Source organism: Stenella coeruleoalba (genome assembly GCF_951394435.1).
Source record: "Stenella coeruleoalba genome assembly, contig: scaffold_98, whole genome shotgun sequence".
NCBI lineage: Eukaryota > Metazoa > Chordata > Mammalia > Artiodactyla > Delphinidae > Stenella > Stenella coeruleoalba.
The window spans coordinates 1,114,116-1,132,593 of NW_027646255.1; the positions used below are offsets into that span (position 1 = coordinate 1,114,116).

General features: G+C 43.8%; 1 long non-coding RNA gene across 3 annotated transcripts in view; it reads left to right on the top strand.

Annotated features, from left to right (window-relative positions):
* Positions 1 to 18,478, top strand: part of LOC307181236 — a 1,179,595-nt gene that overhangs the window by 1,112,549 nt on the left and 48,568 nt on the right. The gene's annotated exons all lie outside the window — the stretch shown is intronic.

An 18,478-nucleotide genomic window follows, 5' to 3' on the forward strand; every position in this document is an offset into this window, starting at 1 on the left:
CTCGCTATTCCTGTTCATCTTCCGCAGAAATTGCAAACTGGGCCAAACAGGAGGTTAAAGGGACTGACTCTCCAAGTGGGGAGAGTGTTAGTAAAGCGTCTGGAATGTTGCACCCGAGTACCAGGGGAGGAAAACTGAGACATATTTGAACACGTCTCCCGATCACATGGTTGATCATACTCTGGGTTCCACATGCATATTTTAGCTGAAGGAAGAATACCTAAAACCTGGGTAGTTGAAACCCGTGGAATGGGTACCATGCAATATGACTTCAAAGGGTCTTCATTTGCTCACCGAACCTCTCCAATCCTATCACTGCTGCGTTTATGCCCCTGTACACATGCTTGATTCTCTTTCGGAGACATAGCAATCCATAGGTTTTAAGATACTTACTAGTCAGGTACATTCTTATGCGTTTAATATGGGGTGTTGAGTCCATTTCGTTGAGCAAGGAGTAGCTCTTGTCTATTCCATATTTGGCTTAAGGAACTTTATCTGTGCTCATTTCAATCTCTGGTTTTATGCAGCACCCCAACTCACCTTTACCCTTAAGCAAGCATAAGTTGGTTTTCTAAATTTGAGAACCTGTTCTGTTTTGGAATGCAGTTCCTGTGTAGCCAAGTTTACATTCCGTGTATTAGTGATATCTTATGATGTTTCTTTTTCTGTGTGACTTATTTCAGTTAGAATCATCGTACCTGAATCTACTCATTGTGCTGCTACGGGCCTGATGACACAGATTTCTTTGCTGAGTGATACTGCATTGTACGTAAGTACCACAAGTTCTTTATCCATTTTTCACTTTCTGCGATGTTGAACTTGTACGGTAAACGAGGTTCTTGTAAACGGAGGCGTCCCAAACTTTGGGGTGGCTGTGTCTTTTTGATTTTAATTTCCCTAAGCTATAGGACCATAAGTGGAAGTGCCCTAGGCTCTGTTGCTTTGTTTTTTAGATGTTTCAGGAAACACCATCCACTTCTCCCGAGTGGTTGTTGGCAATTTACATCCCGCCCATCAGCATAACAAGGCTCCCAGTTCTCCATGGCCTGTCCTGCCTTTCTGGATTTTACACTTTTTTCAGATGGCCCTTTTGACCGGGGGGAAGTGAGACTTCATTGTAGTGCAGATTTCCTTTGCAAGCTTGCTTGGTTGGCCAAAAAGGGCGTATGCGTTTTTTCCTGAATATATTCAGGAAAAAACGCATACGCCCTTTTTGGCCAAGTGCATCATTGTGGACGTTCTGCCTCTTTTCCTATGCTTTCAATGCAATTCCAGTCTACCTCCTGAAATCGGTTTCCTGCAATTCTGCCCCGCTTTCAAGTCCTCTTGGCAGCCTTACTTCAGTCTATTTTTGGACGATAGCTGTCATTTATAACTCTGCAGGTTTGTGAATTACAGTGCCCCTGAGCTCCTTTCTTCAACTCGCTTTCTTGTGACCTGGCCGCAACACGGCAGGATGGCTTCAGGCCCTAATCTTGTTCCCGCACGGCACGCTGAGCCTTTGGTTAATTCCTCTTCCTGGTGGGAAATGAGAGTTAAATTTGCCCGTCCAGACACCTCCAGCTAGTCTCTCATTGGTTCTCGCTATTCCTGTTCATCTTCCGCAGAAATTGCAAACTGGGCCAAAGAGGAGGTTAAAGGGACTAACTCTCCAAGTGGGGAGAGTGTTAGTAAAGCGTCTGGAATGTTGCACCCGAGTACCAGGGTACGAAAACTGAGACATATTTGAACACGTCTCCCGATCACATGGTTGATCATACTCTAGGTTCCACATGCATGTTTTAGCTGAAGGAAGAATACCTTAAACCTGGGTAGTTGAAACCCGTGGAATGGGTACCATGCAATATGACTTCAAAGGGTCTTCATTTGCTCACCGAACCTCTCCAATCCTATCACTGCTGCGTTTATGCCCCTGTACACATGCTTGATTCTCTTTCGGAGACATAGCAATCCATAGGTTTTAAGATACTTTCTAGTCAGGAACATTCTTAGGCGTTTAATATGGGGTGTTGAGTCCATTTCGTTGAGCAAGGAGTAGCTCTTGTCTATTCCATATTTGGCTTAAGGAACTTTATCTGTGCTCATTTCAATCTCTGGTTTTATGCAGCACCCCAACTCACCTTTACCCTTAAGCAAGCATAAGTTGGTTTTCTAAATTTGAGACCCTGTTCTGTTCTGTAATTCAGTTCCTGTGTAGCCAAGTTTACATTCCGTGTATTACTGATATCTTATGATGTTTCTTTTTCTGTGTGACTTATTTCAGTTAGAATCATCATACCTGAATCCACTCATTGTGATGCTAAGGGCCTGATTACATAGATTTCATTGCTGAGTGATATTGCTTTGTAAGTAAATACCACAACTTCTTTATCCATTTTTCACTTTCTGCGATGTTGAACTTGTACTGTAAACGAGGTTCTTGTAAACAGAGCCATTCCAAACTTTGGGGTGGCTGTGTCTTTTTGATTTTAATTTCCCTAAGCTATAGGACCATAAGTGGAAGTGCCCTAGGCTCTGTTGCTTTGTTTTTTAGATGTTTCAGGAAACACCATACACTTCTCCCGAGTGGTTGTTGGCAATTTACATCCCGCCCATCAGCATAACAAGGCTCCCAGTTCTCCATGGCCTGTTGCCTTTCTGGATTTTACACTTTTTTCAGATGGCCCTTTTGACCGGGGGGAAGTGAGACTTCATTGTAGTGCAGATTTCCTTTGCAAGCTTGCTTGGTTGGCCAAAAAGGGCGTATGCGTTTTTTCCTGAATATATTCAGGAAAAAACGCATACGCCCTTTTTGGCCAAGTGCATCATTGTGGACGTTCTGCCTCTTTTCCTATGTTTTCAATGCAATTCCAGTCTACCTCCTGAAATCGGTTTCCTGCAATTCTGCCCCGCTTTCAAGTCCTCTTGGCAGCCTTACTTCAGTCTATTTTTGGACGATAGCTGTCATTTATAACTCTGCAGGTTTGTGAATTACAGTGCCCCTGAGCTCCTTTCTTCAACTCGCTTTCTTGTGACCTGGCCGCAACACCGCAGGATGGCTTCAGGCCCTAATCTGGTTCCGGCCCGGCATGCTGAGCCTTTGGTTAATTCCTCTTCCTGGTGGGAAATGAGAGTTAAATTTGCCCGTCCAGACACCTCCAGCTAGTCTCTCATTGGTTCTCGCTATTCCTGTTCATCTTCTGCAGAAATTGCAAACTGGGCCAAACAGGAGGTTAAAGGCGCTGACTCTCCTAGTGGGGAGAGTGTTAGTAAAGCGTCTGGAATGTTGCACCCGAGTACCAGGCGAGGAAAACTGAGACATATTTGAACACGTCTCCCGTTCACATGGTTGATCATACTTGGGTTCCACATGCATGTTTTAGCTGAAGGAAGAATAACTTAAACCTGGAGAGTTGAGACCCGTGTAATGGGTACCATGCAATATGACTTCAAAGGGTCTTCATTTGCTCACCGAACCTCTCCAATCCTATCACTGCTGCGTTTATTCCCCTGTACACACGCTTGATTCTCTTTTGGAGACATAGCAATCCATAGGTTTTAAGATACTTACTAGTCAGGTACATTCTTAGGGGTTTAATATGGGGTTTTGAGTCCATTTCGTTGAGCAAGGAGTAGCTCTTGCCTATTCCATATTTGGCTTAAGGAACTTTATCTGTGCTCATTTCAATCTCTGGTTTTATGCAGCACCCCAACTCACCTTTACCCTTAAGCAAGCATAAGTTGGTTTTCTAAATTTGAGACCCTGTTCTGTTCTGTAATTCAGTTCCTGTGTAGCCAAGTTTACATTCCGTGTATTACTGATATCTTATGATGTTTCTTTTTCTGTGTGACTTATTTCAGTTAGAATCATCATACCTGAATCCACTCATTGTGATGCTAAGGGCCTGATGACATAGATTTCATTGCTGAGTGATATTGCTTTGTAAGTAAATACCACAACTTCTTTATCCATTTTTCACTGTCTGCGATGTTGAACTTGTACTGTAAACGAGGTTCTTGTAAACAGAGGCGTCCCAAACTTTGGGGTGGCTGTGTCTTTTTGATTGTAATTTCCCTAAGCTATAGGACCATAAGTGGCAGTGCCCTAGGCTCTGTTGCTTTGTTTTTTAGATGTTTCAGGAAACACCATACACTTCTCCCGAGTGTCTGTTGGCAATTTACATCCCGCCCATCAGCATAACAAGGCTCCCAGTTCTCCATGGCCTGTCCTGCCTTTCTGGATTTTACACTTTTTTCAGATGGCCCTTTTGACAGGGGGGAAGTGAGACTTCATTGTAGTGCAGATTTCCTTTGCAAGCTTGCTTGGTTGGCCAAAAAGGGCGTATGCGTTTTTTCCTGAATATATTCAGGAAAAAACGCATACGCCCTTTTTGGCCAAGTGCATCATTGTGGACGTTCTGCCTCTTTTCCTATGCTTTCAATGCAATTCCAGTCTACCTCCTGAAATCGGTTTCCTGCAATTCTGCCCCGCTTTCAAGTCCTCTTGGCAGCCTTACTTCAGTCTATTTTTGGACGATAGCTGTCATTTATAACTCTGCAGGTTTGTGAATTACAGTGCCCCTGAGCTCCTTTCTTCAACTCGCTTTCTTGTGACCTGGCCGCAACACCGCAGGATGGCTTCAGGCCCTAATCTGGTTCCAGCACGGCACGCTGAGCTTTTGGTTATTTCCTCTTCCTGTTGGGAAATGAGAGTTAAATTTGCCCGTCCAGACACCTCCAGCTAGTCTCTCATTGGTTCTCGCTATTCCTGTTCATCTTCCGCAGAAATTGCAAACTGGGCCAAACAGGAGGTTAAAGGGACTGACTCTCCAAGTCGGGAGAGTGTTAGTAAAGCGTCTGGAATGTTGCACCCGAGTACCAGGGTACGAAAACTGAGACATATTTGAACACGTCTCCCGATCACATGGTTGATCATACTCTAGGTTCCACATGCATGTTTTAGCTGAAGGAAGAATACCTTAAACCTGGGTAGTTGAAACCCGTGGAATGGGTACCATGCAATATGACTTCAAAGGGTCTTCATTTGCTCACCGAACCTCTCCAATCCTATCACTGCTGCGTTTATGCCCCTGTACACATGCTTGATTCTCTTTTGGAGACATAGCAATCCATAGGTTTTCCGATACTTACTAGTCAGGTACATTCTTAGGCGTTTAATATGCGGTGTTGAGTCCATTTCGTTGAGCAAGGAGTAGCTCTTGTCTATTCCATATTTGGCTTAAGGAACTTTATCTGTGCTCATTTCAATCTCTGGTTTTATGCAGCACCCCAACTCACCTTTACCCTTAAGCAAGCATAAGTTGGTTTTCTAAATTTGAGACCCTGTTCTGTTCTGTAATTCAGTTCCTGTGTAGCCAAGTTTAATTCCGTGTATTACTGATATCTTATGATGTTTCTTTTCTGTGTGACTTATTTCAGTTAGAATCATCATACCTGAATCCACTCATTGTGCTGCTAAGGGCCTGATGACACAGATTTCATTGCTGAGTGATATTGCTTTCTAAGTAAATACCACAACTTCTTTATCCATTTTTCACTTTCTGCGATGTTGAACTTGTACTGTAAATGAGGTTCTTGTAAACAGAGCCGTTCCAAACTTTGGGGTGGCTGTGTCTTTTTGATTTTAATTTCCCTAAGCTATAGGACCATAAGTGGAAGTGCCCTAGGCTCTGTTGCTTTGTTTTTTAGATGTTTCAGGAAACACCATACACTTCTCCCGAGTGTCTGTTGGCAATTTACATCCCGCCCATCAGCATAACAAGGCTCCCAGTTCTCCATGGCCTGTCCTGCCTTTCTGGATTTTACACTTTTTTCAGATGGCCCTTTTGACCGGGGGGAAGTGAGACTTCATTGTAGTGCAGATTTCCTTTGCAAGCTTGCTTGGTTGGCCAAAAAGGGCGTATGCGTTTTTTCCTGAATATATTCAGGAAAAAACGCATATGCCCTTTTTGGCCAAGTGCATCATTGTGGACGTTCTGCCTCTTTTCCTATGCTTTCAATGCAATTCCAGTCTACCTCCTGAAATCGGTTTCCTGCAATTCTGCCCCGCTTTCAAGTCCTCTTGGCAGCCTTACTTCAGTCTATTTTTGGACGATAGCTGTCATTTATAACTCTGCAGGTTTGTGAATTACAGTGCCCCTGAGCTCCTTTCTTCAACTCGCTTTCTTGTGACCTGGCCGCAACACCGCAGGATGGCTTCAGGCCCTAATCTGGTTCCGGCACGGCACGCTGAGCCTTTGGTTATTTCCTCTTCCTGGTGGGAAATGAGAGTTAAATTTGCCCGTCCAGACACCTCCAGCTAGTCTCTCATTGGTTCTCGCTATTCCTGTTCATCTTCCGCAGAAATTGCAAACTGGGCCAAACAGGAGGTTAAAGGCGCTGACTCTCCAAGTGGGGAGAGTGTTAGTAAAGCGTCTGGAATGTTGCACCCGAGTACCAGGGGAGGAAAACTGAGACATATTTGAACACGTCTCCCGTTCACATGGTTGATCATACTTGGGTTCCACATGCATGTTTTAGCTGAAGGAAGAATACCTTAAACCTGGAGAGTTAAGACCCGTATAATGGGTACCATGCAATATGACTTCAAAGGGTCTTCATTTGCTCACCAAACCTCTCCAATCCTATCACTGCTGCGTTTATGCCCCTGTACACATGCTTGATTCTCTTTCGGAGACATAGCAATCCATAGGTTTTAAGATACTTACTAGTCAGGTACATTCTTAGGCGTTTAATATGCGGTGTTGAGTCCATTTCGTTGAGCAAGGAGTAGCTCTTGTCTATTCCATATTTGACTTAAGGAACTTTATCTGTGCTCATTTCAATCTCTGGTTTTATGCAGCACCCCAACTCACCTTTACCCTTAAGCAAGCATAAGTTGGTTTTCTAAATTTGAGACCCTGTTCTGTTCTGTAATTCAGTTCCTGTGTAGCCAAGTTTACATTCCGTGTATTACTGATATCTTATGATGTTTCTTTTTCTGTGTGACTTACTTCAGTTAGAATCATCATACCTGAATCCACTCATTGTGCTGCTAAGGGCCTGATGACACAGATTTCATTGCTGAGTGATATTGCTTTGTAAGTAAATACCACAACTTCTTTATCCATTTTTCACTTTCTGCGATGTTGAACTTGTACTGTAAACGAGGTTCTTGTAAACAGAGGCGTCCCAAACTTTGGGGTGGCTGTGTCTTTTTGATTTTAATTTCCCTAAGCTATAGGACCATAAGTGGCAGTGCCCTAGGCTCTGTTGCTTTGTTTTTTAGATGTTTCAGGAACACCATACACTTCTCCCGAGTGGTTGTTGGCAATTTACATCCCGCCCATCAGCATAACAAGGCTCCCAGTTCTCCATGGCCTGTCCTGCCTTTCTGGATTTTACACTTTTTTCAGATGGCCCTTTTGACCGGGGGGGAAGTGAGACTTCATTGTAGTGCAGATTCCTTTGCAAGCTTGCTTGGTTGGCCAAAAAGGGCGTATGCGTTTTTTCTGAATATATTCAGGAAAAAACGCATACGCCCTTTTTGGCCAAGTGCATCATTGTGGACGTTCTGCCTCTTTTCCTATGCTTTCAATGCAATTCCAGTCTACCTCCTGAAATCGGTTTCCTGCAATTCTGCCCTGCTTTCAAGTCCTCTTGGCAGCCTTACTTCAGTCTATTTTTGGACGATAGCTGTCATTTATAACTCTGGCAGGTTTGTGAATTACAGTGCCCCTGAGCTCCTGTCTTCAACTCGCTTTCTTGTGACCTGGCCACAACACCGCAGGATGGCTTCAGGCCCTAATCTGGTTCCGGCACGCACGCTGAGCCTTTGGTTATTTCCTCTTCCTGGTGGGAAATGAGAGTTAAATTTGCCCGTCCAGACACCTCCAGCTAGTCTCTCATTGGTTCTCGCTATTCCTGTTCATCTTCCGCAGAAATTGCAACTGGGCCAAACAGGAGGTTAAAGGCGCTGACTCTCCAAGTGGGGAGAGTGTTAGTAAAGCGTCTGGAATGTTGCACCCGAGTACCAGGGGAGGAAAACTGAGACATATTTGAACACGTCTCCCGTTCACATGGTGATCATACTTGGGTTCCACATGCATGTTTTAGCTGAAGGAAGAATACCTTAAACCTGGAGAGTTAAGCCCCGTGTAATGGGTACCATGCAATATGACTTCAAAGGGTCTTCATTTGCTCACCAAACCTCTCCAATCCTATCACTGCTGCGTTTATGCCCCTGTACACATGCTTGATTCTCTTTCGGAGACATAGCAATCCATAGGTTTTAAGATACTTACTAGTCAGGTACATTCTTAGGCGTTTAATATGCGGTGTTGAGTCCATTTCATTGAGCAAGGAGTAGCTCTTGTCTATTCCATATTTGACTTAAGAAACTTTATCTGTGCTCATTTCAATCTCTGGTTTTATGCAGCACCCCAACTCACCTTTCCCCTTAAGCAAGCATAAGTTGGTTTTCTAAATTTGAGACCCTGTTCTGTTCTGTAATTCAGTTCCTGTGTAGCCAAGTTTACATTCCGTGTATTACTGATATCTTATGATGTTTCTTTTTCTGTGTGACTTATTTCAGTTAGGATCATCATACCTGAATCCACTCATTGTGCTGCTAAGGGCCTGATGACACAGATTTCATTGCTGAGTGATATTGCTTTGTAAGTAAATACCACAACTTTCTTTATCCATTTTTCACTTTCTGCGATGTTGAACTTGTACTGTAAACGAGGTTCTTGTAAACAGAGCCGTTCCAAACTTTGGGGTGGCTGTGTCTTTTTGATTTTAATTTCCCTAAGCTAAAGGACCATAAGTGGAAGTGCCCTAGGTTCTGTTGCTTTGTTTTTTAGATGTTTCAGGAAACACCATACACTTCTCCCGAGTGGTTGTTGGCAATTTACATCCCGTCCATCAGCATAACAAGGGCTCCCAGTTCTCCATGGCCTGTCCTGCCTTTCTGGATTTTACACTTTTTTCAGATGGCCCTTTGACCGGGGGGGAAGTGAGACTTCATTGTAGTGCAGATTTCCTTTGCAAGCTTGCTTGGTTGGCCAAAAAGGGCGTATGCGTTTTTCCTGAATATATTCAGGAAAAAACGCATACGCCCTTTTGGCCAAGTGCATCATTGTGGACGTTCTGCCTCTTTTCCTATGCTTTCAATGCAATTCCAGTCTACCTCCTGAAATCGGTTTCCTGCAATTCTGCCCCGCTTTCAAGTCCTCTTGGCAGCCTTACTTCAGTCTATTTTTGGACGATAGCTGTCATTTATAACTCTGCAGGTTTGTGAATTACAGTGCCCCTGAGCTCCTTTCTTCAACTCGCTTTCTTTTCAGCTGGCCGCAACACCGCAGGATGGCTTCAGGCCCTAATCTGGTTCCGGCACGGCACGCTGAGCCTTTGGTTATTTCCTCTTCCTGGTCGGAAATGAGAGTTAAATTTGCCCGTCCAGACACCTCCAGCTAGTCTCTCATTGGTTCTCGCTATTCCTGTTCATCTTCCGCAGAAATTGCAAACTGGGCCAAACAGGAGGTTAAAGGCGCTGACTCTCCAAGTGGGGAGAGTGTTAGTAAAGCGTCTGGAATGTTGCACCCGAGTACCAGGGGAGGAAAACTGAGACATATTTGAACACGTCTCCCGTTCACATGGTTGATCATACTTGGGTTCCACATGCATGTTTTAGCTGAAGGAAGAATACCTTAAACCTGGAGAGTTAAGACCCGTGTAATGGGTACCATGAAATATGACTTCAAAGGGTCTTCATTTGCTCACCAAACCTCTCCAATCCTATCACTGCTGCGTTTATGCCCCTGTACACATGCTTGATTCTCTTTCGGAGACATAGCAATCCATAGGTTTTAAGATACTTACTAGTCAGGTACATTCTTAGGCGTTTAATATGCGGTGTTGAGTCCATTTCGTTGAGCAAGGAGTAGCTCTTGTCTATTCCATATTTGACTTAAGGAACTTTATCTGTGCTCATTTCAATCTCTGGTTTTATGCAGCACCCCAACTCACCTTTCCCCTTAAGCAAGCATAAGTTGGTTTTCTAAATTTGAGACCCTGTTCTGTTCTGTAATTCAGTTCCTGTGTAGCCAAGTTTACATTCCGTGTATTACTGATATCTTATGATGTTTCTTTTTCTGTGTGACTTATTTCAGTTAGGATCATCATACCTGAATCCACTCATTGTGCTGCTAAGGGCCTGATGACACAGATTTCATTGCTGAGTGATATTGCTTTGTAAGTAAATACCACAACTTCTTTATCCATTTTTCACTTTCTGCGATGTTGAACTTGTACTGTAAACGAGGTTCTTGTAAACAGAGCCGTTCCAAACTTTGGGGTGGCTGTGTCTTTTTGATTTTAATTTCCCTAAGCTATAGGACCATAAGTGGAAGTGCCCTAGGTTCTGTTGCTTTGTTTTTTAGATGTTTCAGGAAACACCATACACTTCTCCCGAGTGGTTGTTGGCAATTTACATCCCGTCCATCAGCATAACAAGGCTCCCAGTTCTCCATGGCCTGTCCTGCCTTTCTGGATTTTACACTTTTTTCAGATGGCCCTTTTGACCGGGGGGAAGTGAGACTTCATTGTAGTGCAGATTTCCTTTGCAAGCTTGCTTGGTTGGCCAAAAAGGGCGTATGCGTTTTTTCCTGAATATATTCAGGAAAAAACGCATACGCCCTTTTTGGCCAAGTGCATCATTGTGGACGTTCTGCCTCTTTTCCTATGCTTTCAATGCAATTCCAGTCTACCTCCTGAAATCGGTTTCCTGCAATTCTGCCCCGCTTTCAAGTCCTCTTGGCAGCCTTACTTCAGTCTATTTTTGGACGATAGCTGTCATTTATAACTCTGCAGGTTTGTGAATTACAGTGCCCCTGAGCTCCTTTCTTCAACTCGCTTTCTTTTGAGCTGGCCGCAACACCGCAGGATGGCTTCAGGCCCTAATCTGGTTCCGGCACGGCACGCTGAGCCTTTGGTTATTTCCTCTTCCTGGTGGGAAATGAGAGTTAAATTTGCCCGTCCAGACACCTCCAGCTAGTCTCTCATTGGTTCTCGCTATTCCTGTTCATCTTCCGCAGAAATTGCAAACTGGGCCAAACAGGAGGTTAAAGGCGCTGACTCTCCAAGTGGGGAGAGTGTTAGTAAAGCGTCTGGAATGTTGCACCCGAGTACCAGGGGAGGAAAACTGAGACATATTTGAACACGTCTCCCGTTCACATGGTTGATCATACTTGGGTTCCACATGCATGTTTTAGCTGAAGGAAGAATACCTTAAACCTGGAGAGTTAAGACCCGTGTAATGGGTACCATGAAATATGACTTCAAAGGGTCTTCATTTGCTCACCAAACCTCTCCAATCCTATCACTGCTGCGTTTATGCCCCTGTACACATGCTTGATTCTCTTTCGGAGACATAGCAATCCATAGGTTTTAAGATACTTACTAGTCAGGTACATTCTTAGGCGTTTAATATGCGGTGTTGAGTCCATTTCGTTGAGCAAGGAGTAGCTCTTGTCTATTCCATATTTGACTTAAGGAACTTTATCTGTGCTCATTTCAATCTCTGGTTTTATGCAGCACCCCAACTCACCTTTCCCCTTAAGCAAGCATAAGATGGTTTTCTAAATTTGAGACCCTGTTCTGTTCTGTAATTCAGTTCCTGTGTAGCCAAGTTTACATTCCGTGTATTACTGATATCTTATGATGTTTCTTTTTCTGTGTGACTTACTTCAGTTAGAATCATCATACCTGAATCCACTCATTGTGCTGCTAAGGGCCTGATGACACAGATTTCATTGCTGAGTGATATTGCTTTGTAAGTAAATACCACAACTTCTTTATCCATTTTTCACTTTCTGCGATGTTGAACTTGTACTGTAAATGAGGTTCTTGTAAACAGAGCCGTTCCAAACTTTGGGGTGGCTGTGTCTTTTTGATTTTAATTTCCCTAAGCTATAGGACCATAAGTGGAAGTGCCCTAGGCTCTGTTGCTTTGTTTTTTAGATGTTTCAGGAAACACCATACACTTCTCCCAAGTGTCTGTTGGCAATTTACATCCCGCCCATCAGCATAACAAGGCTCCCAGTTCTCCATGGCCTGTCCTGCCTTTCTGGATTTTACACTTTTTTCAGATGGCCCTTTTGACCGGGGGGAAGTGAGACTTCATTGTAGTGCAGATTTCCTTTGCAAACTTGCTTGGTTGGCCAAAAAGGGCGTATGCGTTTTTTCCTGAATATATTCAGGAAAAAACGCATACGCCCTTTTTGGCCAAGTGCATCATTGTGGACTTTCTGCCTCTTTTCCTATGCTTTCAATGCAATTCCAGTCTACCTCCTGAAATCGGTTTCCTGCAATTCTGCCCTGCTTTCAAGTCCTCTTGGCAGCCTTACTTCAGTCTATTTTTGGACGATAGCTGTCATTTATAACTCTGCAGCTTTGTGAATTACAGTGCCCCTGAGCTCCTTTCTTCAACTCGCTTTCTTGTGACCTGGCCGCAACACCGCAGGATGGCATCAGGCCCTAATCTGGTTCCGGCATGGCACGCTGATCCTTTGGTTATTTCCTCTTCCTGGTGGGAAATGAGAGTTAAATTTGCTCGTCCAGACACCTCCAGCTAGTCTCTCATTGGTTCTCGCTATTCCTGTTCATCTTCCGCAGAAATTGCAAACTGGGCCAAACAGGAAGTTAAAGGCGCTGACTCTCCAAGTGGGGAGAGTGTTAGTAAAGCGTCTGGAATGTTGCACCCGAGTACCAGGGGAGGAAAACTGAGACATATTTGAACACGTCTCCCGTTCACATGGTTGATCATACTTGGGTTCCACATGCATGTTTTAGCTGAAGGAAGAATACCTTAAACCTGGAGAGTTAAGCCCCGTGTAATGGGTACCATGCAATATGACTTCAAAGGGTCTTCATTTGCTCACCAAACCTCTCCAATCCTATCACTGCTGCGTTTATGCCCCTGTACACATGCTTGATTCTCTTTTGGAGACATAGCAATCCATAGGTTTTAAGATACTTACTAGTCAGGTACATTCTTAGGCGTTTAATATGCGGTGTTGAGTCCATTTCGTTGAGCAAGGAGTAGCTCTTGTCTATTCCATATTTGACTTAAGGAACTTTATCTGTGCTCATTTCAATCTCTGGTTTTATGCAGCACCCCAACTCACCTTTACCCTTAAGCAAGCATAAGTTGGTTTTCTAAATTGGAGACCCTGTTCTGTTCTGTAATTCAGTTCCTGTGTAGCCAAGTTTACATTCCGTGTATTACTGATATCTTATGATGTTTCTTTTTCTGTGTGACTTATTTCAGTTAGAATCATCATACCTGAATCCACTCATTGTGATGCTAAGGGCCTGATGACATAGATTTCATTGCTGAGTGATACTGCATTGTACGTAAGTACCACAAGTTCTTTATCCATTTTTCACTTTCTGGGATGTTGAACTTGTACTGTAAACGAGGTTCTTGTAAACAGAGCCGTTCCAAACTTTGGGGTGGCTGTGTCTTTTTGATTTTAATTTCCCTAAGCTATAGGACCATAAGTGGAAGTGCCCTAGGCTCTGTTGCTTTGTTTTTTAGATGTTTCAGGAAACACCATACACTTCTCCCAAGTGTCTGTTGGCAATTTACATCCCGCCCATCAGCATAACAAGGCTCCCAGTTCTCAATGGCCTGTTGCCTTTCTGGATTTTACACTTTTTTCAGATGGCCCTTTTGACCGGGGGGGAAGTGAGACTTCACTGTAGTGCAGATTTCCTTTGCAAGCTTGCTTGGTTGGCCAAAAAGGGCGTATGCGTTTTTTCCTGAATATATTCAGGAAAAAACGCATACGCCCTTTTTGGCCAAGTGCATCATTGTGGACGTTCTGCCTCTTTTCCTATGCTTTCAATGCAATTCCAGTCTACCTCCTGAAATCGGTTTCCTGCAATTCTGCCCCGCTTTCAAGTCCTCTTGGCAGCCTTACTTCAGTCTATTTTTGGACGATAGCTGTCATTTATAACTCTGCAGGTTTGTGAATTACAGTGCCCCTGAGCTCCTTTCTTCAACTCGCTTTCTTGTGACCTGGCCGCAACACCGCAGGATGGCTTCAGGCCCTAATCTGGTTCCGGCACGGCACGCTGAGCCTTTGGTTAATTCCTCTTCCTGGTGGGAAATGAGAGTTAAATTTGCCCGTCCAGACACCTCCAGCTAGTCTCTCATTGGTTCTCACTATTCCTGTTCATCTTCCGCAGAAATTGCAAACTGGGTCAAACAGGAGGTTAAAGGGACTGACTCTCCAAGTGGGGAGAGTGTTAGTAAAGCGTCTGGAATGTTGGACCCAAGTACCAGCGTACGAAAACTGAGACATATTTGAACACGTCTCCCGATCACATGGTTGATCATACTCTAGGTTCCACATGCATGTTTTAGCTGAAGGAAGAATACCTTAAACCTGGGTAGTTGAAACCCGTGGAATGGGTACCATGCAATATGACTTCAAAGGGTCTTCATTTGATCACCGAACCTCTCCAATCCTATCACTGCTGCGTTTATGCCCCTGTACACATGCTTGATTCTCTTTCGGAGACATAGCAATCCATAGGTTTTAAGATACTTACAAGTCAGGTACATTCTTAGGCGTTTAATATGCGGTGTTGAGTCCATTTTGTTGAGCACGGAGTAGCTCTTGTCTATTCCATATTTGGCTTAAGGAACTTTATCTGTGCTCATTTCAATCTCTGGTTTTATGCAGCACCCCAACTCACCTTTCCCCTTAAGCAAGCATAAGTTGGTTTTCTAAATTTGAGACCCTGTTCTGTTCTGTAATTCAGTTCCTGTGTAGCCAAGTTTACATTCCGTGTATTACTGATATCTTATGATGTTTCTTTTTCTGTGTGACTTACTTCAGTTAGAATCATCATACCTGAAGCCACTCATTGTGATGCTAAGGGCCTGATGACACAGATTTCATTGCTGAGTGATATTGCTTTGTAAGTAAATACCACAACTTCTTTATCCATTTTTCACTTTCTGCGATGTTGAACTTGTACTGTAAACGAGGTTCTTGTAAACAGAGCCGTTCCAAACTTTGGGGTGGCTGTGTCTTTTTGATTTTAATTTCCCTAAGCTATAGGACCATAAGTGGAAGTGCCCTAGGTTCTGTTGCTTTGTTTTTTAGATGTTTTAGGAAACACCATACACTTCTCCCGAGTGGTTGTTGGCAATTTACATCCCGCCCATCAGCATAACAAGGCTCCCAGTTCTCCATGGCCTGTCCTGCCTTTCTGGATTTTACACTTTTTTCAGATGGCCCTTTTGACCGGGGGGAAGTGAGACTTCATTGTAGTGCAGATTTCCTTTGCAAGCTTGCTTGGTTGGCCAAAAAGGGCGTATGCGTTTTTTCCTGAATATATTCAGGAAAAAACGCATACGCCCTTTTTGGCCAAGTGCATCATTGTGGACGTTCTGCCTCTTTTCCTATGCTTTCAATGCAATTCCAGTCTACCTCCTGAAATCGGTTTCCTGCAATTCTGCCCCGCTTTCAAGTCCTCTTGGCAGCCTTACTTCAGTCTATTTTTGGACGATAGCTGTCATTTATAACTCTGCAGGTTTGTGAATTACAGTGCCCCTGAGCTCCTTTCTTCAACTCGCTTTCTTGTGACCTGGCCGCAACACCGCAGGATGGCTTCAGGCCCTAATCTGGTTCCGGCCCGGCATGCTGAGCCTTTGGTTAATTCCTCTTCCTGGTGGGAAATGAGAGTTAAATTTGCCCGTCCAGACACCTCCAGCTAGCCTCTCATTGGTTCTCGCTATTCCTGTTCATCTTCCGCAGAAATTGCAAACTGGGCCAAACAGGAGGTTAAAGGGACTGACTCTCCAAGTCGGGAGAGTGTTAGTAAAGCGTCTGGAATGTTGCACCCGAGTACCAGGGGAGGAAAACTGAGACATATTTGAACACGTCTCCCGTTCACATGGTTGATCATACTCTGGGTTCCACATGCATGTTTTAGCTGAAGGAAGAATACCTTAAACCTGGAGAGTTGAGACCCGTGTAATGGGTACCATGCAATATGACTTCAAAGGGTCTTCATTTGCTCACCGAACCTCTCCAATCCTATCACTGCTGGGTTTATTCCCCTGTACACACGCTTGATTCTCTTTTGGAGACATAGCAATCCATAGGTTTTAAGATACTTACTAGTCAGGTACATTCTTAGGGGTTTAATATGGGGTTTTGAGTCCATTTCGTTGAGCAAGGAGTAGCTCTTGTCTATTCCATATTTGGCTTAAGGAACTTTATCTGTGCTCATTTCAATCTCTGGTTTTATGCAGCACCCCAACTCACCTTTCCCCTTAAGCAAGCATAAGTTGGTTTTCTAAATTTGAGACCCTGTTCTGTTTTGGAATGCAGTTCCTGTGTAGCCAAGTTTACATTCCGTGTATTAGTGATATCTTATGATGTTTCTTTTTCTGTGTGACTTATTTCAGTTAGAATCATCGTACCTGAATCTACTCATTGTGCTGCTACGGGCCTGATGACACAGATTTCATTGCTGAGTGATATTGCTTTGTAAGTAAATACCACAACTTCTTTATCCATTTTTCACTTTCTGCGATGTTGAACTTGTACTGTAAACGAGGTTCTTGTAAACAGAGCCGTTCCAAACTTTGGGGTGGCTGTGTCTTTTTGATTTTAATTTCCCTAAGCTATAGGACCATAAGTGGCAGTGCCCTAGGCTCTGTTGCTTTGTTTTTTAGATGTTTCAGGAAACACCATACACTTCTCCCGAGTGTCTGTTGGCAATTTACATCCCGCCCATCAGCATAACAAGGCTCCCAGTTGTCCATGGCCTGTCCTGCCTTTCTGGATTTTACACTTTTTTCAGATGGCCCTTTTGACCGGGGGGAAGTGAGACTTCATTGTAGTGCAGATTTCCTTTGCAAGCTTGCTTGGTTGGCCAAAAAGGGCGTATGCGTTTTTTCCTGAATATATTCAGGAAAAAACGCATACGCCCTTTTTGGCCAAGTGCATCATTGTGGACGTTCTGCCTCTTTTCCTATGCTTTCAATGCAATTCCAGTCTACCTCCTGAAATCGGTTTCCTGCAATTCTGCCCCGCTTTCAAGTCCTCTTGGCAGCCTTACTTCAGTGTATTTTTGGACGATAGCTGTCATTTATAACTCTGCAGGTTTGTGAATTACAGTGCCCCTGAGCTCCTTTCTTCAACTCGCTTTCTTTTGAGCTGGCCGCAACACCGCAGGATGGCTTCAGGCCCTAATCTGGTTCCGGTACGGCACGCTGAGCCTTTGGTTATTTCCTCTTCCTGGTGGGAAATGAGAGTTAAATTTGCCCGTCCAGACACCTCCAGCTAGCCTCTCATTGGTTCTCGCTATTCCTGTTCATCTTCCGCAGAAATTGCAAACTGGGCCAAACAGGAGGTTAAAGGCGCTGACTCTCCAAGTGGGGAGAGTGTTAGTAAAGCGTCTGGAATGTTGCACCCGAGTACCAGGGGAGGAAAACTGAGACATATTTGAACACGTCTCCCGATCACATGGTTGATCATACTCTAGGTTCCAAATGCATGTTTTAGCTGAAGGAAGAATACATTAAACCTGGAGGGTTGAGACCCGTGTAATGCGTACCATGCAATATGACTTCAAAGGGTCTTCATTTGCTCACCGAACCTCTCCAATCCTATCACTGCTGCGTTTATGCCCCTGTACACATGCTTGATTCTCTTTCGGAGACATAGCAATCCATAGGTTTTAAGATACTTACTAGTCAGGTACATTCTTAGGCGTTTAATATGCGGTGTTGAGTCCATTTCGTTGAGCAAGGAGTAGCTCTTGTCTATTCCATATTTGACTTAAGGAACTTTATCTTTGCTCATTTCAATCTCTGGTTTTATGCAGCACCCCAACTCACCTTTACCCTTAAGCAAGAATAAGTTGGTTTTCTAAATTTGAGACCCTGTTCTGTTCTGTAATTCAGTTCCTGTGTAGCCAAGTTTACATTCCGTGTATTACTGATATCTTATGATGTTTCTTTTCTGTGTGACTTATTTCAGTTAGAATGATCATACCTGAATCCACTCATTGTGATGCTAAGGGCCTGATGACATAGATTTCATTGCTGAGTGATATTGCTTTGTAAGTAAATACCACAACTTCTTTATCCATTTTTCACTTTCTGCGATGTTGAACTTGTACTGTAAACGAGGTTCTTGTAAACAGAGCCGTTCCAAACTTTGGGGTGGCTGTGTCTTTTTGACTTTAATTTCCCTAAGCTATAGGACCATAAGTGGAAGTGCCCTAGGCTCTGTTGCTTTGTTTTTTAGATGTTTCAGGAAACACCATACACTTCTCCCGAGTGTCTGTTGGCAATTTACATCCCGCCCATCAGCATAACAAGGCTCCTAGTTCTCCATGGCCTGTCCTGCCTTTCTGGATTTTACACTTTTTTCAAATGGCCCTTTTGACCGGGGGGAAGTGAGACTTC